General features: G+C 33.6%; 1 protein-coding gene across 3 annotated transcripts in view; it reads left to right on the plus strand.

Moving 5' to 3' along the window:
- The first annotated feature begins 1,361 nt into the window (after nucleotides 1–1,361).
- The window catches only part of LOC138329496 (uncharacterized), a 34,226-nt gene continuing 8,700 nt past the window's right edge, over nucleotides 1,362–26,887 (plus strand). The window contains exon 1 of one of the 3 annotated variants that reach the window (XM_069276519.1): nucleotides 1,362–1,520. The gene's annotated coding sequence lies outside the window, so the exon portion shown is untranslated. Of the gene's footprint in view, nucleotides 1,521–18,703; nucleotides 18,941–24,762; nucleotides 24,898–26,887 lie in introns of those variants that run through there. The other 2 variants (XM_069276520.1, XM_069276521.1) reach the window with 2 other exon arrangements.

Here is a 26,887-nt window from a genome sequence, read left to right on the forward strand (position 1 = left end):
AAATTTATTTTGGCCTTTTATTTCGGATTATTTATGTACCAGCTTTATACCGTTTTTACCTCATAATGGTGCGATAAAAAATATTGGTAAAAAAATAACATATAAATAAAATAATAATGTGTAGAATTGTTTATTTCCTGTATTATAGTACTAGTATACCTTTCTAAACTAAACACACAAATACTAAAAGTCCTTACTCACTTGATACATATAACATTTTAGTTAGCTTTCGGGTTATTTTAACTTTGTGAAAAGCTCGAATCTGGCCATAAATCCTGCAGAAAAAGCCATTAATTGCCTCCCGTCGAAAAGTACAGTGTCTTCCGTTGCTCTTTTCTCATAGTAAATATGCTCTAATTTAGCTTCATGAGCGAATTGTGTGGTCAAAGAAAGTCGTTATAATGCTTGAAAATTAAGACAAAAAAACTAAAAGGTTTAAGTTACATTTAAGTACAAGACTTTCAAGGGCATGGCTGTTAAAGTTTCTGCCTCTCTTCATTCAGAAGGACAGATACGTTCATGAATGTGACTAACATTACTTATATTAAAAAAATCATAAAATGAACATAAAATCCATTCTAGGTAAAGAATTCTCGATATTCCATGGGTTATTATCACTGTCATAATATATACCCCAAGAAATAGGTCATAACAATACTGAAGGCTCCGTGTGCGCCATCAGATGAGATCGTAATTGACCGTATGACATACATATAACAAAGACTAGGTATGACAGATTTTTTCTCCTGAAATGCCTTCACATTTGTAATGATATATTCCAGGAATGGATATAATGGCAGTAATAGTAACCACTGTAAAATCAAGGATGGGGTTAAAGCAGCCATTAATTTACACATAGTAACTATGATCAACATACATATTAACTAGTTGGCTTTCAGATTGATGACATTGAATTTTCCATATACCTCAGAGTCACACTCATTAAACGTAGAAAATGAAATTGGAATCTATACAGAATCAAATTAATTCCTATGAATATCACACAATTTCAACATAAATGTATATCAGATATGTTTATAACATTTTACGGAAATATTAATTTGATAATGCCAGCCACATGTATGTTGATTGTTGTTTATGTCTGTAATGATGATGTTATAGATAGAAATGTGTGGATACTACTTAGGAACAGGAGAGACATTCTACCAATCGTTCAAAGTAACGGCAGCTTGTGAATAATTTAATTGTTTTAGCACTTAAGCACGCCATACTTGTTCGTAGCCACGTAAACAGTAATCTGTTTATCTAAATTAGCGACAGAGATGGCTGGACACTGGATATCTCATTAGTAACAAGGGTAAACGGGGACGTGTGACGTCATCAGCACATTGTGATGCCAGTATATCTGTTGCGATGAAACAGTGAGGCAGCCTCTTTTACCCTGAAAGTGTTAAGTGTTCGCTAGGATGAGAGGAGAGCAGGATTAGAGATATACCTAGGTAGGAGTTAATTATCTGTAAAGAGAAACTAGCGGACAGACTCATAGCATTCCACGCAAGGTAAGATCTCTTGAAATAGAGGCATGATATTTCGCTTAAGTTTTGAAGGTACACTATCTGAATGTGGAGTCTACAAATGTCTGTTTTATGTATGATAATATGATGCGGTTTTGTGTGTATGGTAATTTTTATGGCAAATATATGTATTTTCTTTGAATTAAACTCAGCCTTTGATTAGAAAACACTGAGTATTCAATTAAAACCTTATTTTCTTAATTTAAATAGTATTCCCATTTTCTAATTTTGGAATATTTCTTTTCGCAAAACTAAATATCAAACAAGATTTCCTCTTAAAGTATCTCCTTAATAACGTAAACTATCAAGTTCGTACATTAGGACATTATCAAGTTGAATGTAAGTCTTTTAAAATACCAAAACAACTTTAACCATTGCTGTCTTAGATTTTTATGACTTCAGAAATATTGCATTCAGCTGTATAAATAGCGTTGTTGTTGTGTGAAGTACCTGGTGCGAGCTGATGATGTTGATAAAGATTTATAACCAGTATTCCGATCCCGATGAAACAATTACTAAACTAACTTGACAAAACCCAACGAGAACCATGGTCATTGTCACCACATCAGCAATGGGGAACTGATGTATGTATATGATGTCCATCAGTTGGTTAGAAGACATCGTAGGTCGGGTGGCGGTCAGGTTCTACTTTTACAGGTCAGAAGAAAGCTGCTAAAATTGTCAGCGTAAAAATACGAGATTGATATACTATGTTTTGGAGGTATTGCCTATGATGTCTCATTAAATAACTTTATATCATTTTAAACCCAATTAATATTTATCTATTATGGCCTGGTTGAGAGGGCACTATTGCCTCATAGTATTGTCGAGGGATGGAATAGTGCCCGAGCCGAAGGTTATCGTATATCGCATATAAATTATCGCCTTTTATGATTTGATACGTCACAACGGTATGATCAGTCTCATCCCTCTATTCCTCACTTAAGAACGACTAAGCTACTGCTTTGCTTTTGCCGGAAAGGGTCGTTTATACAGATTGATCTGAACATTCATTATATAAATTCCCACACTGTCCACCCACTGTTAGTGATACATAGGCTACCTATCCTACATGAAGGTCCAGTAACGTTACTAATATCCTTGATGAGCTGACCACGATGGTTATTGCTGTATAGATGAAAGGTTTGTACCGTCCCTCACTGAATTAACGCCGTTTCCATATGTGTCAGCGTTTAACCGGTCAATGCTTTCCCATAGCGAGGTGACGGTACCATACCATGGCCTGTCAAACATTGTTTAAATCTCGATATCTGTCGGATAATGTTCAGCAATTCAATTGTGTCAGCAAAAATGTTGCCCATAATCTATGTAAGAGGTTACAATGGGGCATATACAAGTCGTTAACTTCAAAATGCGCCGGCGGTCATATTGTAATATGATATTGGTACTTCATAAGAAAATACTAATTATGTTACAATTCTCTTAGCTTGCTTCAAAGCATAACACAACATATATAACACTTTCATAATATTTTATTTTCGATTTACAGATTTGTGGCATTGTGGTGTTTGAACTCAGGCAAATCATCGTATAAAACATTATTAGTCATACCGACGTCAGTATGAACACTTAAAATTTCCATAGAATGTTCAATGAATGAAACATTAACTAAAAAATCTATACTAAGCGGTGTTTTCGTGTTTTGTGTCCTTAAAATAGTCCTGCCCTTGTTATGATATTGTCTTTTTAAATAATAAATTACTTGCATACCAAGATTACTATAGAATAATAAATATGCGAAGTAATAATGTTGCAATCTTTTTTAATTCAGTTGTATTAAAATAAGTTTTGTATTTTGAAAACAAAATTATTTAATGCAATATCTATTCAGCCGATCAAATGTTTAAGATATGTTATCATAAGTTCTGTACATCGGCATGATACGGACATGCGATTCCATGTGAAACATCCGGTCATGCGCTTGTTATCGACCCTTTAAAAACACATGTAACGTCTGTTCTCATTGATCATGCGCAACTATCGTCACCAAGGTCAATCGCAGGCTTTGTTCTGTGTTGTTTTGACGTTTTAGTTGAACGCCATTTTAATAGTCGTCAGTGATCGATGGATTTGTGATCACCCGATTTGTCCGGAAACTCGTCCATGAAGACAATAGATCATTAGTAGATATGGGCCTGCCGGACGTTGTCTACATGTCTGAGTAGTCCGTGTTTGTTACCCAGGCAATAAGTGTCTATATACAGGCGATATACTCGTGTTTGTAACGCTTATTCTCCGAGAGCAGCGCGGATTACTCTCAATGTACATTTAAGTAGCTGGACATAGTGCAGTGACGTGGCTTCATCTATCGATAATTCATATCGCGGTTCATCAGACATGCAGTTAATATCCCTGTATTAGCTGTTCTCTCTACCGTGATTTAGCTGAACGACGTTCAGATTTCAGATTTTATCTGTTTACACAATAATGAATGAAAACTATATATATATATGGTAGACAGCGATACAAGGAAAACTTTTAAACCGTTTGCGAGATTTTCTTTTCTCAAACATCGCATGCTTAAGACCCATACATTAATGAATCTCATTAATTCGCCTTGATTCAAGCGGTCTTGGAGAAAGTATCGTATTAACAGCATTTTTTTCTTCATTTTTTTTATATTCTAAACGAAAATTAGTTATGTGCTACCAGTGGATGACTGCATGATATCTAATACAAATGTTGATTCATTCATATTCGTTATATACATATGCACGTTTGTGAATATGGAATAGCATATAAACGGAGTATTTGAAATGATAAGTGCTATTACTGCTCAAAAGGGATCTTGTCATGAACGTTTCATCAATCATATTGATAGGGATATCGACAGAACTGTTTAAATGGCCTATTGACACTCAATACCAAAACGAAAATGAAATTAGTCACAAAAGACATGATAATTATAAAATTATAAAGCATGAATAGCATTGTGATTATTGTTGTTTTACTCGATATCATTAATCTTCGAGCAATTAGACCCCAACTGGGCATTAATTGTTATCACAGGTATATTCTATTTGATATGTATTGAATTTTTGTGTGATGCAACATTAATAAGGTAATATCCAAAACAACATACATTTTAACAAAGCTAACAATTTCTCTTATTGTTAATGATCCCGCCATTCCTAATAATATATGTGTCTGACTGAGTAGTAACCATGGATACCTATCCAAACCAAGCGACCTTTGCTCAAGTCTTAGATATTTCGAAAGTATTGATTGATGATAGTGTAGATATAAATATCTATTTTAGGAAATCAGCCCTGATAGCTATGCAGACTGTGTTAAACACATTTGTTGAAGGTCAATGTTAAATTGAGGAGAGTAGATGACAAAAGTCACACCTCGTACTTCGGTTCTGTCAAGATAGCTACTGTATTCATTAGTACCTTAGACGCATATATGGTGTAAATGCAACAACAATCAGAATAGTTAGAATATTTGATATTTTTCCTATGCGAAATCATTGAAAACACTTTAACCCATACCGCCATGTTCATTTTTTCTTCGGAACTCTTCTCGATTATATATATAATGAATGCATAAAGGGTTCCGAACAAAATGGACATGGCGGTGTTGGTCAATATAAAGTTAGTGAGCTATGTCTACCTAGCCTTTTTGATATATTTCCCTTATCATCAGGCCCTAGCTTGATAAATACTTGGCCAATTGTGTTCCTCATTGGAAAGATACCTCCTTAAGGTCAGGTATTCGTCACTGATATATATTGCAAAGAGACTTTAAAAAATCATGGATTAAGAATATATGTCGATTTTTCTCTACCGTTGAGTCATACCCTTGAGTCATACATTTTAACAAAGCTTACAATTTCCCTTATTGTTAATGATCCCGCCATTCCTAATAATATATGTGTCTGACTGAGTTGTAGCCATGGACACCTATCCAAACCAAGTGACCTTTGCTCAAGTCTTAGAGTGTAGATATAAATATCTATTTTAGGAAATCAGCCCTGATAGCTATGCAGACTGTGTTAAACACATTTGTTGAAGGTCAATGTTAAATTGAGGAGAGTAGATGAAAAAAGTCACACCTCGTACTTCGGTTCTGTCAAGATAGCTACTGTATTCATTAGTACCTTAGACGCATATATGGTGTAAATGCAACAACAATCAGAATAGTTAGAATATTTGATAGTTTTCCTATGCGAAATCATTGAAAACACTTCAACCCATACCGCCATGTTCATTTTTTCTTCGGAACTCTTCTCGATTATATATATAATGAATGCATAAAGGGTTCCGAACAAAATGGACATGGCGGTGTTGGTTAATATAAAGTTAGTGAGCTATGTCTACCTAGCCTTTTTGATATATTTCCCTTATCATCAAGCCCTAGCTTGATAAATACTTGGCCAATTGTGTTCCTCATTGGAAAGATACCTCCTTAAGGTCAGATATTCGTCACTGATATATATTGCAAAGAGACTTTAAAAAATCATGGATTAAGAATATATGTCGATTTTTCTCTACCGTTGAGTCATACCCTTGATACAATAATACATTGTAAGTATAAATGTTGTGTGTTAGAAATTCGTGCCATGTCCCTGTGATTGCAAATGACTGCTAAGTTTGGGATTTGATGTTTTTTACTCTTTCTTACTCTTTTTCCTCACGCTATCACCTCAGGTTTGGCCTTAGATAGAGCTTTCGCCCTTGTAATAAAGACTCTAGGTCATGTTTCCTTGCCGACACGCCATAATCTATTAAAGTGGTACCTTATGCGCATGTTTCGTGCTCAGCAATACCGGGAGTAGGACGACTGGTTTGCCCGTTGATCGTGTGACCGTGTGCAATAGCACTATCGAAAGGGAATAGGTCAACTATTATCAGGAAACACATCACGAACATACCACAGCCTTCCAAACATACAGACAGGAACACGCCAAACACATTATATACATGGGGAGGCTATTACCCCAGCTGCGTTAAGGTTTTAAGGTTTGAGACCCCGTTTAAACTAGTGATTTTTTGTATGCCTATACTATATAATAGGAAGGCATTTCACTCATCTGAAATACGTCTATTATAATTTTAAGAACGCTGAACATGGCTTTTTGGGACAAAACATACAGATTTTTTAAATGCACTCAAACTCTTAAAATTAACCTTTTTTATTAAAACATTATTCCTACTTTGTTCAGATGACTTTATAACATGAAATATCTACATTGGTAGCAATTGCATGTAATAATCTACAACCGCCACTTCTATGACAAGGTCATAAAAACTCTATGTGGATGCCTTTGTGAAGTCGAATCCAGTCAAATTTATTAGTAAAAGTAATGAGACGCTGTGGACTTGCAGAACTGATATGTACATTTTTTGCATATATTGCTAAAATTGACAACAAAACAATCCAAGTGTCAACAATAAAGGCTAAGGTCGGGACGGATGCATAAACATTTTATATCAACTAAGTCATGTTCAAGTATACCAAAGACGTGATATTTAGGCAAACAAAATATCACTAGTTTAAGCGGTGTCTTAAAACCTTAAACATAATTAAACAGGCAAACAAACATATACATACATCTATTATTTCTGATGATTTGAAGTAAGTTTTCATCAATGAAACTTTATCCGTGTGACAAAAATTACAAATGTGCAGCATTCTCTTTTGAACACCTACATATAACTGAAACGATACACTGTATTACTGATAACATGTATCGGATGATTATTTTGTGGGAGAATATTTCGAATTGGGCAGTGAAAAAGTATATTACTTCAATATCCACTGATGCATATAAGTTAAACTGGATTTCGATGCAGACAACGCCTTCGATAGTTCGCTATATTAATATATTTTTATTTCCATTGATACTGTGATTCTTTCAATTTGTTCGAAACTTTATATCCGTTGTTTTGAAAGAGTTTTCTTACTTTGGAAATGGTTTTGAATTTAAATGCTTCATTCTATTCTTCCATATGTACTCTGTAATTAATAGGTTTCCATTTCTGTTAGCTATGGAATATTTCTTCATACTTTTACATGCATCAATAAATAACTCAAATGGATTTTGACGACGCAACAATCTCAAATTTTCTCTAGTTTTGATGTGTTATAATCTAATGTTTCTTTCGTCTTTAAACAACTGTTACACATCAACTGTTTAGATATTACAATGAATAAAACCACGATTAATACATTTTGTAAGTTATTTAAAAGTCAATCGCTATTGTGTTGCTTTGTTGTTTTTGTTTGTTTCTTCTCTCTCTCTCTCTTTTTTTTTTTTTTTTTTTTTTTAATTTTTATTTTTTATTTTTTTTTTAGATATTTTTGTCGGTGTATTGCTTTATTGGTTATAAGTCATTTGTCAATGAACTGTACGGCCTTGACTGTTATTTTGTTTTGACAGGGAAAAACATTCGCTTCATAGAATCGCAATCAGTTCTGAAAAAAATTGAGAACATGCAATAACGCAAGTCCACCTGCCCGATATGTCTCTGCTATGAGTTATGTACGGGTCTATGACTCCATAGAGAGTAATAACGGAACAAAGAACAGGTGTAAAACGTAATGACCGAACATACTAGGTCAGTAAATTACATGGAATCTGATGGATGAACAGTTTAATATTCATGTGTACTACTGTCCATAACAGATCCTTTCGACAAATAAAACATTTTAATGGTCAGAAATGGGTGATATGAACGTCCTTTGGTCCTGACAACACTGGTGACAGAGTCCATTGACAAGTCCATTTGTGAGTTACAGCCATTAAAATGGTCCATACTGAAGCTATTTCTAGTATTCCTAACTTAGACGTGCAACGGCACGCATAATATCACCGAGCATGGTTTGTTTAATGGATTGACGAGTCATTGAGTTCATATTTATCAATAAAGACAGCCATATTGCCATTGTTTCAATATAATTTACTTGTAGACGGTATTCAGTTTCGTTTTTATAAGTGACAATTATGTTTTGATTATATACTAAAGAGACTAAAGATTTTTTCATTAGTCATAAACAATCAAAATACATTCACAGTTTAGATCAAATGCAAAATATGATCTGAACACATATATAATTACTTAGGATGCTTTATATTATACCAAGTTTAGCAATGGACGTACATTACTTAAAGGGGTTTATAAACTGTTCATTTATATGATGAAAAACAGTAAGAAAAAAAGATAAATATTCTCTTTGTAATTAAGATGTAATGGCAAACACAGTGTAAATATTTCATACATCCCATTGGTCATTCTTGTCTGGTCCGTACCCCATATATAATGATTTACACAAAAATACGGAACACAAGTGTATTACATAAACACAACGAGGCATTTATAGATACTTAAAACATAGTTGTGATGTCACCTACAGTTGTTACGTCTCTGTACTTTAACTCCCAAACTATGGAACATTACCTGTAACTGTCACATATGTTACCTTAAATTGTCTTATATGTGACGGGCCTTGATACAGTTCTCTCTCCCACATATTGAACAGTTTACGGCTTATCTCCATAACATACATACATAAACCGGGGAAAAAAGTTTGATGTAGATGTAAAGCGAGTCTAAAAATTTTCCAGAGTTTGCAATATTACATACCACCCTTATCAAAAACTTACTATTTCACTGAATAAAGGTTAAATGTTAATTTTCATAACGCGGTGCTATCACAACGTCAAGTGCAAAAACAGTGAGATGAACCTTAATTTTTTATCATAAACAGGGAATCTTGTATTTGTTAGATGTTGTAACTTCCTTTTAGGGCAAGAATATAAATATTCTGAAGTTATAAGTCTTATTGGTTCGAAAACATAGTGGGCCTTTAAAGTATGGAACCTTGTCATTAATTTAAATAATTGCATTAACAATATACTGTACCTTTTTATTAATGTGTATCTGTATCTTTCTTATTGTACAAAATTAGTAAATCCCGTTTTCAACAAACACACTTTCAATGCATTCAAAGTTATAACGTAAAGATTCATACATACAAACTATTTGTATTTATGTATAACGAATTATGCTTACAGTCATGTGTAATTTACATTGATAAACGTTGGACTAGTACGTTCAATCCCTACGTCGTTGAAGCAAGGATTCTGAAAATTGCTAAACCAATATATTCCTCAAGCTTCTACATTGACCTTAATCTTGACCTGACAATAATAAACTCCAACTAGCCCCAAACTATTTGTAGCTACAAGCTGTACGGTGAAAATTGATTGAGAATGGAGGCCACGTGATTACAGACAATGATTTTCTAAAATTAGATATGGTTGCCTTAACCTGGCAATCATGAATTTCAAAAACATAGATGTTTTCTTTTAAAATGTATCCAATATGGCCGAAGTCGAAGACATGATGCCACCAGAATTACGACAATGAGTTTTATAAATAGAAACATTGACCTTGACCTTGAACTTAACCCTCAAATCAACTAAAAGGCAGCTAAATAGTTAGCTTAATTCATGCATCGGAAACACCAATACAAGTTTCATTTTATTATATTTTTGTAAGAATTTGTTTGTGTTTATAATGTCCTTTTCTTTAGCATATAGACTAATTAGAGTAGTTTACATATGTTACAGTACAAGTAATGCCCCTTGGTGATAGAGGAGGGGCATTTGATTGGTCAATGTGTCCGAAGGGGGTCCAAAAACCCCAAATATTTTATCAGAACCCTAAGCGTCAGTCAGCCATAATGTATTTTTGCTGCATCAACAGTTTTAACCTGTTTTGAATTATGTGGGAAAGACATTTTTCAATGTCTTTTTGGCGGTTTCTACTTTGTAAACCCAACATTGGCTATTTTTGTTTAGTAATTCTTGAAGCAAATATTGTTTTATATGTATTTCACATAAGTTTTGTCATGTAATATATTGGATTATCATTTGCTGTTGATTTAATAAATATCCTGTCACCCTATGTGAAGACGGCCTTATTAATTCAATATTGTTGTTAAGTTGTTACTTTTAAGTGTGTAGATGCATAAATGCATTTATGTTTTGTTCGCCATGAGAAAGAGGATGAATTAAAATCAATCAATATTTCACTAACAAATTGTTAAGAAAACAACAATTGTCAGAAAAAGATGTTTAAGGACAGTAATCTTTCCAGTTCACCATTTCAATGTCAGCCTGAATTACTTCATAATTATTACAACTATAAGAAGTTTCAACAAAATCCATCAATTATGTCTGAAGGTAGCCTATGGAACCATAGCATGGCAATGACACACTTTAATAGAAATTACCTTTTTAGTTGACATTTGATCTGAAATTATATCATAATGTAACCACATATGAAGTATGGACACAATCAATTAGCCCATCATTAAGTTATCGTCTACAAAGTAAAAGACACACAGACAGACATACAGACGGAGTCTTACGATAGAGTTTTACCTGACTTATAAACACACTGTATCAGTCTAATATATCACTGTTGATAAAAGCAGATTTATCATGTCAGAAGTGACTCCAGAATCATTTCCGAAATAACATAATCATATAATTAATATTTCAATTTGGATAATTTGTTATATAATATCTTCTCATCAGTATCTCATCAGTCCAACATCATTGAAAAGCCATATTTGGCTTATATAGATATATGGTAATATTTACATAAATGGCTAAAAGTTATCTTATAGATTATTAACTCTAAATTACCTTTACTGACGTTATATTTATTCAACGGTTTTGACTTCCGATCTGATATAACGTTAATGCGTCAGACATAACTCATTATGTAATTAATGATGACGTTAATTATGCATTGTCATTTATCTCACGTGCTATAGCACGATGTTTTATAAAAGCAATATTAAAGAAAAACATAGTAATGAAATTATCATTTAAATCGTCAAATAAAGAACAGGGATAGTGGACAATGTTACGCTTATACCTACGGTTTGACACTGGTTTATCCCACGCAATAAACCGGAGCCGTATTACATGGCTACTCATGCAATACGATAGATAAATATTATTTGTATACTTTTTTAAGTTTTTCAGGGTGGTGTCATGAAACCATCGTTATTCCTGTTATTATTATATGTATAGATACTTTTTAATAACAGATATGCCTTGATTTCCACCTATTCTCCTTGGTTAATACGTGGTAACATGACTACGCCCTTGGTTACTATTTAATTCTACCTAGGCATTATAACACCATATGGACCTCAACATAGGTCATTATTGATAAATATTAGTTATGCTCTGATTTTTCCTCTTTTCCAATTTGTTAATACATTGTCATGTGATGTTCGATATACAGCATATCGACTCGGTTTTTCCAATTTTAGAAACATCGAATCAATGTATCTTCTGTGACGTCATTACCCAAACGTTGAGTCTTTCGGGATGGTGTCCTGTAGCAATTGTTCTTCCTGTTATTGTTATAAAAATCGGATAATGCTTTTGATATTTTCAAAGGTTCTACATATCTATGATAGAAATTAAGGATCTCTGAATCGGTCCATATGGTGTTATAACGCCTTAGTAGAATCTACAACGATGACCGAGAGCGTTGACAAAGCCACATAATCGATAAAAAGTATGCAACATCAAAATTCAAGGGTCGGTCAAAATATGTAATGTAAACTGTCAGCTGCCAATATCCTCTACTGACCAGAATGTTATGATATTTTTAGTGTTTTTACAGTGTTAAAGTGTTAATCTTTCTGATGTTATTCATAGTTTTAAAAACATTGTGTTTAACTTCCAGGTGACCTCAATGAGTATTTAGCTATCAAATGGCCACTTCTTGAAATACAGATCGACAGACACTTAATGTCCATTTGATCATTTGTTTACGTTTTCCAATGCGAAGGTTCTATCCATTTTTTTCTGCGTTATTACGATGCAAAAATAGGAGATAAGATATAAAGATGTGTAAAGTAATATATTGTGGATATTTTACGTGTTCGACCCTAACCAATCACAATTCGTCCTTGCCGTATACGACACTGTATTAAAGATTCATAAGAGACAGAAATAGTACTAAGGACTCGAGAATGTATAATCACACATACAGTCGTCCAAAATACACTCCTAAGGACGAAATAAAAAGACAAAATAAATTCTAACAAGCCATAGAATACAGTTTTCCGACATTTTCATAAGTATGCATGACACTTGATTTTAAAAATTGAAATGAACAAATAAGAAGTTTTATTGACATAAAGCTATACAAAACCGTTGTTTTGATAAAATAAAAACAAAACGTAATGTTTCTGACTTCAAACTGATGTCGCATTAGATAGGAACACCCACAGGAAACTAATACTAATGACACATACGAAACGTTATGTAAATGGATACCTTTACTAACAAAACTCAAAACGCTAGTGTCACAAATCTCGCTCTTGACATATAAAAAGATGTAGAATTCCACTCATCTCGACGTTAACATACCATTGTGGAAGTTTAACTGCATTAGATTCAACAGTAGCCTTTAAAATAACCTCTTTTTTATAATATATTTAGTTCTTTGATTGATGTGGCGACGAACTCTTGGCAAAATGAATGAACTTGATAACCCTTGGACCACTTTGTGGTTGATGCTATCAACTTTAACATAGATCGCCTACAACACAATCAGATCCTGTTGCTGGAAAGGCTACTATCCGATTACTAGTAAATACGTGCTAAAGGCTTAGTACTGGGCACTGGATAACCCGTAACTATAGTGTATGTACTTTAAAGTATCTCATAGTGACTTTCGTTATACTGGATCACTGAACCCTATTTTAGACTATTCATTTTAATCATCTTTGGTATTATCTAATTTCAAGAATAAATGGAATCGTAGATAATTAACACTGATGTGGTGAAGCTATTGACTTTCATAAGAGTAATCCATATCTTCCTAAAATAAACACACTTCGCATATCTTTGGGAGTCAATAGAAATGGACCTTTTTATTTTAGTTTACGATTGTCCCCTTTCGATCAGTTGCTTGATGTTTGATCCCACGACTGTCTCACTTTTCACCTGTTACTTGATGTTTTATTTTACGACTGTCCCATTTTTTCACCTGTTGCTTGATGTTATGTTTTACGACGGTCCCACGTTTTCACATGTTGCTCGATATTCTTTTATTCGACTGTATCCAATTTTAATTTGTTAGATATTTTCTTACACAACTGTCCCTCTTTGTGATCATGTCAACAACATAAAGAGATAATTGGACATATAATTAGGTATACAATATAGACGCGTGCACACAGATCACGTGTCTCTTCACGTTGGCCAGGTTACTATTACTTTTAATCATGTTGCTATTATACATTGCTTACATTTAGATAATACGGTTATTTTGGATGATTTACGTTATTGGAAATTGTCAAGACAACGTGATTTTACAGTTGCTGAAGTAGAATTCTTAACGTTGGTCATGTTACTAGTGCTGTCATGTTGCTATAATATTGTTATCAATTATACAGATAAGTTTACATTTAAAATACACGATTGTTTTTGATGATTTACGTTATTGGAAATTATCAGGACAGCGTGAGAAGTAGAATCATTATTTACGTTGGTGACAGGTCAGGAGTACTTCTATGTTGTCATATTTGTAAACAAGCATGTTTCTGATTTATTCTACATTTTTTACCGCGATTTACTATAAATGTAATGATTTGATATTTGTCTACCCGTTTATTTGTTTGTAACTACACACGGTGTTAGACAATGTATTGTAAATAAGATATCAATCCACTTTAGATATCGATTCTGGACATTATTCTAGACTTATTTTTTAACTTAACAAATCATATTAGAATGTCGAGGACATATCAAGACACCCATTGGTTAGATCAGTAGTATTTTTATTATCATATTAAAATTAATTACCCTTTAAATAAAGTTATATGTGGCATTCTTGTTAAATTGAACACCCACGATCTTTATGTTTAAATCTACATTGCAATGAATTTGGGTACACGCGGTCATACCAAGAGGACAAATTGTGGTCGACCATTTCATTTCTCCTTGTACATTGATATAAGTAATTAAAACTGACTTCTTCATATGTGTTTTTCATCTAAGCTTATATAAAGCATAAAAGTAATAACTATTACAACGCTTAAATGATGTGTTGTTGCAAATGCTTATAAAGAGTTTTCTCGCCTTTGAATAATTTCCATACCTTAATTCGGCAAAACTTGGGGTTCATAGATTACCGACGATAAATCGCATATCAAAATGTTTGGCCATTTATAGCGAATATAACTTGAATGTTTAAAACTCAAATATAGGTGTGTAAATGTCAATTTGATGCATATAGTTCAAATTTTGTTTGACAAAACTACGTAATAAGAATTTGAAATGATAAAACACGAATATACGCCTGCTCCAGATATCGAGCAAAAATAGAAATGAATCCAATTTTGAAACCGGTTAAAAGTGAATCGTCCATCAGTCTGGACATTATGTGGAACATGTGGGAGTATGTATCTTTGACATACAATGTGGAAAACTGTAAACAAACTTATTTTAACGTACGATTAAATTTCGCGTGCTTGCTTCCATGATTAGAATTCGCGAAAATAAATCTCCGCGAAAAAGTTTCAATTACAATTACAACTACAATTGTCCATTTTAACTATGAATCGCGAAAGTAAGCTCCAGAAAAGTAATCGCCACGAAAAGTAGTGCGGCTGAAAACGGGAAAAATAATCTCCACGAAAAGGTAGTACGACTGAAAACGCGGAATTTGACCGCCACAAAAAAGTTGGTTTAATGTATCCACCTACTTTACTAAATATAAGTTAATCTGTCATCTACGTTCGATTTTACGATACTTAAAACTAAAATGTGTGAGTTAATCAAACTAACTCTGGTGATTGTATCCACGAATTTCGATGGCCACCAGTCCTCCTACGGGTATGATGTAGTTACATGTAGATCTATCACACATAAAATGGCTATGATCAGGAGCAGACGACAGCGATAGAGGGGATGGTTTTATGACTGACATGCTCTTCACCCAGAATCAGGACTTCCTCGTTTTAACCATTAAACAGTAATAGCATGTACTTCCCCCTCCAAACAAAAACGTCAAAAGCAAAGGATAGCAGACGTAACGCTCCGGACATTATTTACAATGTAATTTGAAAGCCTAGACAGGTATGCGAAGTACGGACACTGTTTGAAGTGACACGGAACTATGTTGAATGCCCTGCTGTTTCCACCAGGCCAGACCCTGATCAATAGAGTGATTAAGGATTATGATAGACCAGACAATTTGTAGGGAAACCCTCATGGTACTGATTGACGTAACAACTACTAATGTTAACGTAATCCTACCACAAAACCGATTTTAACAAAGTGTAGGTAGGTAATCATCATAGAGCGCAAAATGGACAGAATACGTAAGTATGGTTATATCATTTATTCAATGAAATATAGGTACGCCATTTTTACAAACATTGTTGTGTGATTACACCTTCAGGTTGCTTTGTCACATGAAGAGGGACTACTAAAAACAAATCGCGATAAGTATGAATGATTGAAAATGGAGATGTAGCGAAAATGACGTTTAAGACAAACAAGAAAACAGCGCCGTTTCCGTTACAAAGATTTCAATAGGTATCAATGAAAAATCTTTACCTTTATCCTCTATATAAAACTTTTCATTCATCAAGTTATGCACGTAGGCATCCTCGATACTCCATGGCTTCCGATCACTTACAATCTCTAGTCCAGGGGTGTAGAGATCGTAAATGATCGGAAGCCCTGGAGTATCGATGATAACATGTAGGCTATTGTATTTATTTAAAGCATCAGCTTGGCTTATTGTATCAATTGTAGTGATTCTTTTGCTCATACATGCTTGCTTAACTCTATTCCTCGTCTACATGCAGGCACACTTGCCACTATACACTGCGTCATAATATCGTTCCGCCATAAGACATTGTGGCTAAATTGGCTTAATCAAATAACCCATATTCCGTAGTTTAATACTCTGTATTATAAACTAACTGTTATACAATGCTATTTCAAAGACAATACGCCGTGAAAATAGTCTGAAATTGTAAGCCTATCAGAACCAAGAAATGTAGGAGTTGACCAACTGTTATGGAGTTTATCACATGATTGTTTTCCATTGTGACACATGCGTAGCTATGGCATAAATATATAGGTATATATCGCTTTTATTCGTCACCCATAAAGTACGCGGTAATTAGAATGTTGTATATCTGTGAAGGTAAGTCAATAATAGACGTCTAACGACAGTTTAGAGAAAGAAATGAAGCCACGTTTTCCTTCTGTACAAAACCATATAAACCTTTATTATCTCACTAGAAAAAGGTGATAATGACATCGTTGTATTGGAATGACGTCCAAACACTTATCGAGGCGATCTTTGCATCTTATTTTGTATGTATATGTAGGTTACTAATATTCCTGCCATTGCCAAATATAATACTCTAACTGCTGTTGACGACGTCAACGTATGACGTTAGTAGGTAACTTCAGTTTACGTTGTATTTTCTCTTTTGTGCTGTTTAGAAAATCAGCAACACTTTAGAGACCTACCAATTAAATGATTTCCATAGACCGCAGTGTTAATGGAATGTACTGTTACAACTGTTGTATTAATTCAAGTAAGTATAGGTTCTCATAAACACTGGATAGAAAATAGAGGTCCTTAACCTCCCAACAAGGTAGCCATTGAAAAAAAAGTGCAGGTATGCACTAAAAAGCATGAAAGTCTAATGAATTTACCTATTCATTATCAAATTTGATAAATTGAACTTAAGTTTTTCAATTTGGAAATTCATATCATTATTGCATAGGGATGGATACGTACATGTTAATATATTTTACCACTTTGGAAATTCATAATTAACCATCCAACCAGTGACAAAAGTATATCCGGAGCTCAATCTTTCATACACAGTGACTATTATATCTATAATATATGGAAGGTCTACTTTTCATTTAGTTGTCTGTTGCCTTTAATGTGTACTAAGTTATCATTGTCCTGAACGTTCATTCACAAACTAATACGGGGTCTCTCATCTACACGCGACTAAAATGACCAATATATATATATATATATATACGTGTTTTGAAGAGCATATCAATCAATAAAAAATATATAAAAGACAATGTGGTAATCACATTAGTGTCAGTATTGCTAACTAATCATATAAAAAGGATCTACCTAGACATCGCCACCAGGTCATAAGCTCAGGTACAGCATCGACTAACTGCCAATGGACATTAAAACATGAGCTAAAAGACAGACGATTGTACAAAATATACAACGCGATTTCAATCAAAGTGGTGGATTTGAGAAAGAAAATCAAATTTTACCAAATCAAACCGTACATGTTGGTATCACATTATATCTATAACAGTATCAATATACAACCGAGTTTCCAGCTGTCTAAATATTGGAATCAGGAACAAAATATCACAAAAAATCTCATAATTATTTTTCAAAACGTGTGTTTTAGAATATTATAGAAGATTTAAATCATAGAAATGGAAGGATATAGAGGCATTACTTATGACAGACGACCGAACAGTGATCAAATTAATGCGAAGTATCGATAGGAAAATAAAACAACAAAGAAATCCCTTTTATTATTACGAATGCTGACGATCAATGCATATGGAAAATATTCACTGGACCATCGCGGTACGAACGGGGACACACAATCGAATACACACGGACACTTAAAGTTTTCACGTGCATTGATTAATCGTGAATGACAAGAAAATTGCATGTGTTTTGATTGGTAAAATGTAGTGTAAGTTTAATGTAAATTAATTGTTATGTTTACAAAAAATATATACGAACAAGTAACACTCGTACAATATATGTAATTCTAATTAATCTGCCGTTAAATCGTCATTTATATAAGGATTGGGCCAATAAACGTCTGAACTCCATCCCTTTATCAACAAATACGCGATTACTAGAACGGCGGGATTATTCGTACTATAACATATGTAGTTGTGTAGTATATTAAATATAAGTACCATATAAGTATGCCTAACGTGCACCCATCAGAGCACGCACCAGAGCCCACCCAGGTTACCGTATATCAAGAAGTGTTTTGATTGGTGGTTTGTGAGGTTCCCGCGGACGTTACCTAGGTGTTGATTATAAGAACGCCCACGCGGAGTCAGAAGGACCATTTCACGACTCGACGGTGATGATGATGCAACGCGGAGCGCCTTCCAGCTGCTGAATCCGTGATGAGATAGGCCCGCTACCGTGTGATACATGTGTTAAGGGACTGTGATCCCCCTCCTTCTTAAATAGACTTCACGTGCGCTCGTGACGGACTTTGGACTGCTTTACAGGCACAGAAAAGTTATGCTGAACTCGATCAACTAAAATATTGGATATTATTTCACCTTTATTTCGGTAAGCTTCGAAAAAATTATTTAAAAAAAACCGTTAAGTGGTCCGAAGTAGTAATTATTAAATAGCAGCGATTTTAAGTTTAAAGTTTATAACATAAACGTTATTTTGTATCCATTCCTAAGGTTTGACACGCAAACATAATTTACGGAATGAATCGTTTGATGTTTTTCTTTGTTTCTATTTACAAAGGGTTAGGTTAGTTAATACAACATACATGTAACAAGTTCCTGGTTCATGTTTAACATTATGCCGCTTGATGTAACACAAAGGTTATAAGTCATTACTGTTTCCAGGTTAGTTTTAATAATACACATGGAACGACAAATGTGTATAACTACATAAACGTTGGTACTCGTCGTGTAGTAGTAGACACATACGTTAATTATCGTCAGTGTATTCGATATATTTCATCCAATATTTGCTATAGCCGATTGTCTAAATAGGCTCTTGTTTATTTTAGCAAGATAACTTTTAAATGTCCACTTCTCCCCAAAACATAGTCGTAAAATATTACATAACCTTGTTTAGTAAAAAAAAATATTTTATATTAGAAGCACGTTGACCGCCACATGTACGTCCTCATAATTATACTTTTAACGCATATTGCATCATCTACTAAAGTGTGCGTTCTTAACGGTCGTCAGATCCTTGGATCCAAAATTGTTTCTTGCGTGCACATAAAATTGAATTTGATATCCAATTTAACCATATCTACAATAAATTGCGAAAGGAAACGAGCTGTCGGGTAGAAAATTACTTAAAAGCAAATAGCTATGATGATTGGAGAATTAATTGCCTGATGGATGTTTGGCCGGAATTGATGATGATTAGTCAGAGTTCCTGACATAATCCAGCGGATGACATGCAACGCCAACATCATAAGGTATACCTAGTCCATATCTCGTAAAGGTGTTACACCGATAACAAATGGTAATTGTTTTCTATTTAAAACAGGAAAAGACAAATTAGTATTTTCCAGTAACATAGTTACTTGCCTAACACTATGATCATCATTGAATAGTTCTTATTTTACTTCAGAATAAGGGTATTTAATACAATATTGATTGAATTTCGATAAAAATACATCCATGGCGCTCTGCTTTATAAGGAATGAGGTACTGATTGGTACCAATAGCAACACATATTATTTTATAACTATTTTTTGTGCAAATTAGACATTTATATACACAATTTATCATTATTTTGTCCAAATGATATAAATATTGTTTATGTCGGCGGTGGAAAATAATTCTTCATGATTATTAATATTCATTGATCGATTTGAATCAATACTGCATCAAGTTTATTGGTAAATAGATATATTTTGATATTATTTGGATGGTAATTACGTTATATTGGATGGAAACATTTTTGATCTTGGTACAAGTATAGCAGGCAGATGTATGCCCACCTGCTACACAAAGTCAGTTACACCTATATTCACTGTTAATGTAATATACATAGAGAGTATCGTGATAGGGTGTCGCACGTCGTATTGACAGCGAACAAAAAAGATAGGAAACTAACATAACTTGTAGTGAAAAATGTCATCAGTCGTATTCAGACCTAAGAATTTAAACTCCTTAATTCTAATTAATTATAAATTCAAAAACTTTTTAAATGAGACGTTTATAACCTGTTGATATTTTATTGAACCAAGTATGATTAATTACAGCTGTTTATTTATGTCTGATAATATTATCTGTCAATACGTCATATTTCCAGGGAGGTTCATGGTACATCACAGCGTTAATTCACCATAGTTTATCTAAATTTCAAAATAGCAAGAAATACAATAATTGTTTTTTTTTGTCATACCAAAAAATTGCGTTTAATGCTTTATATTCACTACAGATATGGAAATTTGTGGTTACATTATTTTATATTTATATCATGCTTGGAAATATTATGAATGGCAATAGTTCTTTTCAATATAATTCATATTGTTAAAGCATCAATGATGTCGTATATATTGTATGCAACTATTATTCACGGATTTAACAGCATATTTCTTTGAAAAAATAAGATTCTGAACGTTTGGTTTTTCTATAACACCGTCATTCATGTCAACTTTGTGGTATTCTTTATTGTCGCATGATTTATTTTCTAGAAGTAAAAACAAAATAGTCCGCCTTCGACTGAATGTGTTCGCTAAATGTTGTTAATTTTGTCGCGCTGCTCATTAGACACTTAAACGTCTACTCTGCTTTGTGTGAACTAACATATCCTCCACTAATAGTTCGGAATCCCACATAGCTGTCTCTTTCTTCTACCAGCATATTAAATTTATTGAATATCCGTTTATTCATTTATTCAGTTTTACGACCTTCGTGGAAAACTTTATTTTGTTTTAACATGTACAAAAATTACAATCGACATGGCATTCTTTAAAGTGCCTTGCGATTTTGATTATTCAAACTCTTTTCTTTTAAAACTATTTTGCTACCAATCAGGCAATCAAAAGCTATGTAACAACGGAATGTTGTGGCAGCCCTGGGTTTTACACCAATGAAAATGGTCGTAACAAGCTTCCAACTTTGCAGCTACACTTGCTCAGAATACCAATTCAAAGATTTTTTTTTCCAAATAAATGAAAAGCTTCGTCGGAACTCCCGTTCCTACATATAAATCTCCATTTAAATTTTTGTTTTAGGGCGTGTGCTTTTATTTGTTTGTTTCTTTTGTTGGATTTTTTTAGTCTTTTTATTATCATTACTTGCGTTCATTTTAATTGTGCAGTCATTTTACACCAGCTTATTCTCAATCAAAGATATGTACATATGCACACGTGTACAAACTTCTAGAACGTATAAAAGTTGTAATGTAGGATAATACACGATGTTAATAAAATCTTATACTATTTTCATTACACTTGTTTCAATTTGCATTTTAATTCCTTGTAGATTTATACATGGCCCCTCAAACCCAACCCATCTTATATGTATGGCACTCCTACCCACCTACTTCCATAAAGGACAGGTTGAACACATTCTTCGGTTCTCAAGTATCTCAGACGTTTTATGGTATAACGTCATTATCAGCTAAAATATTGCCTGAGCTTAAATTTAATTACAAACATATATTCAGGGTAATCGTACTTGTTCTTTGTATACCTTGAATTTACAATAGATTCATAAGTTAATCGATAGTTATGTTTTAAATCCAAGAGACTATTGCTAAAGAAGTTAAATCTAGCAATATTGGGATCTGCTTCTTCAATCTAATAAGTAAATTCCCTAGTCAATAAGAGGGTTTTTTAAATAAGGATAAATGGAAAGTTTTTTTGTTAAATCAAATATACATTTATGTTAGCATTTGTGATAGGAGATAATTGGATAACATGTTAAACCGCCATTAAAGTCTACAGACATCTTGAAAGCCATGGGTTAGTATTACACACTGTGTGTGTTACAACTTTTCTCTTCTTAACCTTGATCCGTCGAGTTGATGTATAGGAGGTATTTGCTTAATCCTGAGCGTTTCAGAACCTGTATTCTAAATATGTAAAAACAACGAAATATCATAGCCAGTTTGTAGAAAGAGATGATGAATGCGATTCTTACCTGGTAGTCTATTTATGTGACTTTATGTTTAAACATTATGTACATCCATTGTTGATAATTATTCGGGAGCTATGTATGTATGTAATAATATCCCTACTGCTACATGAGAAATGCGTCTACATGGCATGACCTACGATAGTAGATTATCTAACACCGAGTCAGTAAAAGCTACAAAATAAATTTAAAAAAATATTGCATATGTTATACACCTACCCGTTCTCTCACCATTCTATCTGATATATGATCATCACCTGACAGTCAACTCGGGTCTAATCATTTTATCATGTGTACGTTATGAGGCTATTCAGTTAGATTTCAGCCTACATATTTCTTAATAAATGCTATTAATGACCTTTCAATACACATAAACAAACAGATAATTCGTTTGGGAATTATCAAACTTCTTTTCGATTTTTTTCAATTAAATTAATAAACTTAAACATTTGATATATCCCATCTGAATTATGATAGTTGTTGCATGCCAGCGTTAATTCCGTCATCACTCACTTAGACCGCTGAAGTGTTCTGGATGCTGGAAAGAAAAAGTTTTAGATGTTTCACTTTGATCCAAATCCAATCATCATAACTGACAGAAAATGTTTTAATTTAGCTATTTTATTCCTCGAACTGACAGAAACATAAATATGTGTTAGGCCTTTGCGAAAACTATATTACGTCACGAGTTTTAGTGCTAATTTAAAATTAAAAAAATAACAATCCTTGATCAGTATTCTTGGCCTAAAATTAGTCGATCATAAAAACATTTGTATATTCCAATCTTTCTTAAGGACCCCAAGTGCGTCTCCTTTAAAGCTGATATTTAGTGAAATTGCACTATTACGAACGCATCAACTACACAATTGCAAGTTTAAAAACACGATGGTAGTCGAGTTGGCGAACTCAGTGATATCTCTCGTACCAGAAAGTCGGTACTTAACTCAGTGCTAGCCATCGTACCAAGGAGTCGGTACTAAAATTGTAGGTTTTATTGATAAGACGTTTTGCAAAATAAAAACTAATACGCAGCTAATTCTACAGTATTCTCTCCAGTCTCGGTAATTGATTTAGCGAATCTGATTAGCTGTAGGCGGAAATATCAATGGCTGATTAACCATCAATTTGCTGTATCGATACATACATATACAATAGTTTTAACCCTCATTAGGGTTTCATACCCTTTATATACGCAAACTGTCTGTGACATCCCTAATTTAGCGTGCAATATGTCGTCTCTGGATATAGGCTAGTGTAAATCCCTTGGTGCCAGCGGTCCGGTTAATGTCTGCTCATTTCCATGGCGGGAAATCTGCAACAGAGATAGATCTGTGTTTTATTTATATTAAACAGTGATAGAGAACAGACTGTGTATCAAACGTTCACCTGTACTCTTCGGGTTTAGAGTTTTTGTTGAATATCGTGCTAATGTGCAGATTAGTCTATACAACTGTATACACAAAAGCAAAATCAGTGTCATCCTTTACCTTACATATTTGTTGAATAAGCAGAGTATGCAACGTTTCTTATTATACAGTAATGTGAATGTACTCTCACGCCTTAAAATGTTTGCTATATAATCATTGTTACGATTTATTTCTCTGTGTGATTGATAAACAACGTATTGTGAGTTCGAAAAGTCACAATTATAAGAATCGCTTAAAATTTACCTTGTACGTCCTACAGTAGTTTAATATATTACTGAGTAATTTCATTTCAGTCAAAACAGTCATTCATGACGGGCAAATACACGCATCTTTGATAAAAAACTAAAAATGTACTGTTCAAATATAGGCAATGTTTAACTGCATTGTGTTATTTGTTTTTGCAATCCCGTACAAATAAGAATTCATACAAATAGGAAATCATTTACGATAGCTAATATCAACTAGCACCGTTATTCATCTGTTAATGCCGTTGATTACCAACCAACTACTACAATGTAGCACAGTTAGGCACCAACAAGCACTATTAAATCAGTTGTTATAAAATGTGCGCTATTCATTGGCAGTGTAAAGGTACATAGTCCACTTACGTACGGTTTTTTGTAATTGCAGAAATCTTCACGCACAATTAAGCATGTCTCACTTTATCTCTATACCTGTACTTTAATCGGAAACTACATATGTTGATATTTTTGCACGCTCCATTCATGTTTTTGTTTCAATGTTGTTATTGCCATATCTAAGTCAGTGTGTTTTCCCTGTCTATATATACGACTTATCTGCCCTCGGTGAGTGCACGGCACCCTATTTAGCCACGTAACGACCTTCACCTTCTATGTAATCATGAGTGTTGAATAATTTGTAGTCATACGAGAACGACATCTGTACGTGAATGGACAGGGGAGGTGGGCATGGATATTATCTAAACAGAATAAATATAGACTTTCATTATCAGGTAAGGTTTTTATTTTTAACTTTTTACCTACGTTTTTCTGAATAAGTTTGTACTGTAGATGTCTATCTTACCGGTTTCCACATGGAGATCGTAAAGAAAATAAATACGGATTTGACCAAAAATGTCCAACGAATATCTTAATACATTAATTGGTATGTACAACAAACCATAAAAACAATAAGAAAATTTGAGTAGTAAACAAATATATCTAACAAATCAAAATTACAAATAAATCATATTGACAATACCTGTAATGAAATTGTCTAAAAGATAAGCTTTGTTCCCGCATTTCTTAAAATAGACCCCCCAATATAGACTGATATAACATATTGTACTTTATTAAGATTTTTTTTTAATCTAATATTTTGATCACTTCCAATGACAACTACGGAATGTCATGTTCGCGCATATCACATTTAAATTCCTTTTCTGGTGGAAAACACAAAAAGAGGACACCCAAATGTTCATCATACCCCGGAATGTTCCATGGTCTGATTTTTGTTGTAAAACATGCAGACAAATAGCGCGTGGAATATTCCCACCAACACCAGATTTGGCCCAGTTATTATAACTAGGTCGCGCAGCATGTGTTTTGTGTTCTACTCATGAGACGCTCTTTTAAATCAAGAAATACCACAAAAGTGTATAGGAAGTATACGTTTGCATGTGGTACTCGACAACCCTTTTCACGCATGTTTGTTATGGTGGCTGTACCTCTATTCACATGTATGGTTATTATAAATCTCCCTTGTAAAGTGACAACCTGGCTAATAAGACCACTTTTTGCTCATTTTCAATACAATGTTATCCTGTGTATAAAGAAATTTAGTTTTTAATGAAGCATGATCTTTTATGTTGGAACAGTGGAATGAAAATTTCATTGATTCTATGAAATTATGAAATAAGATAATGAAAAGCACACAGTAAATGTATGTTATGTATGTACTCAGACGTAAACAGCATTGTCATTGTGTTTTTGTTTCTTTACTTTGTATTATGAAATTATGAATATCATAATCACATTTTTTCCGTCCATACCGGATAGTTGGCATACCCATATACTAGTGCTAAGATCTTTTCGCGTCGATTTTTATGCAGAAAACAAAAATAGTCATCCTTCTGGAACATCGGATACCTACATAATTGTCGCGAAATATATGTCTTAAATATGTTAAATAACATTTATATATTTCAACGTTTACCTTTGTATCGTTCTTTTGAAAACCATGGCAATACGTAGTTAGATTCCGCCATTGTATTATTATAATATTTATTTCCTTTGTCTTCATGTATTTTCAATTGTTAATTCTATTTTTGATCAAGGGGTAGACCGCCTTGAATATTCGAAAATCTATTTTGACTATTTGGTTAGCATTACTTTCTTCTTCCAGATATGTCTTATTTGTGTTATATGAACGTTTGATTTTGAAGTGGGTAAGTTATATTTTAATTTTAGCATTATAAAACTTTTGTTCAAACACGTCATCAGTATAACCTCGTACCAGTTGTCTAAATATGTTGGATCTACTTACTTTTTATGTATAACGATATGTAAACACTTACGCTGATGATCGAAAGAGATAAAAGTGGATTAGTACATCACCTCATTGTTATCGCACTTAATATCACACCAGGCAAATATTACCTCAAATACAGTGATATCTGAGGTCGGTAGTCTACAAGGCATATTCACGAGGATAACACTAGAGTCAGCATATCTGTCCTAGTTATCATAACCTGTTAAACACACATAGAACGACCGACGTAATGGATCTGATTAGGTCCTACGCTAGCAATAATCTCGATTTTAGCATTGCGATCACTGTTAATTCAGCTTCTGAAATACCTGTTAGATACTGGGATAGTGAGAAGTCGACGTAAACCCGTGTTGTCACCTACAATGTCTTACCTTACAATGCCTTGCCTCATGTGATATTTTTGTCAATAAGCGTGGGATACTGTTAATATATCCTTGTCATCGTTAAATAGT

The sequence above is a fragment of the Argopecten irradians genome, chromosome 8, assembly GCF_041381155.1.
Source record: "Argopecten irradians isolate NY chromosome 8, Ai_NY, whole genome shotgun sequence".
In the NCBI taxonomy this organism is placed as follows: Eukaryota; Metazoa; Mollusca; class Bivalvia; order Pectinida; family Pectinidae; genus Argopecten; species Argopecten irradians.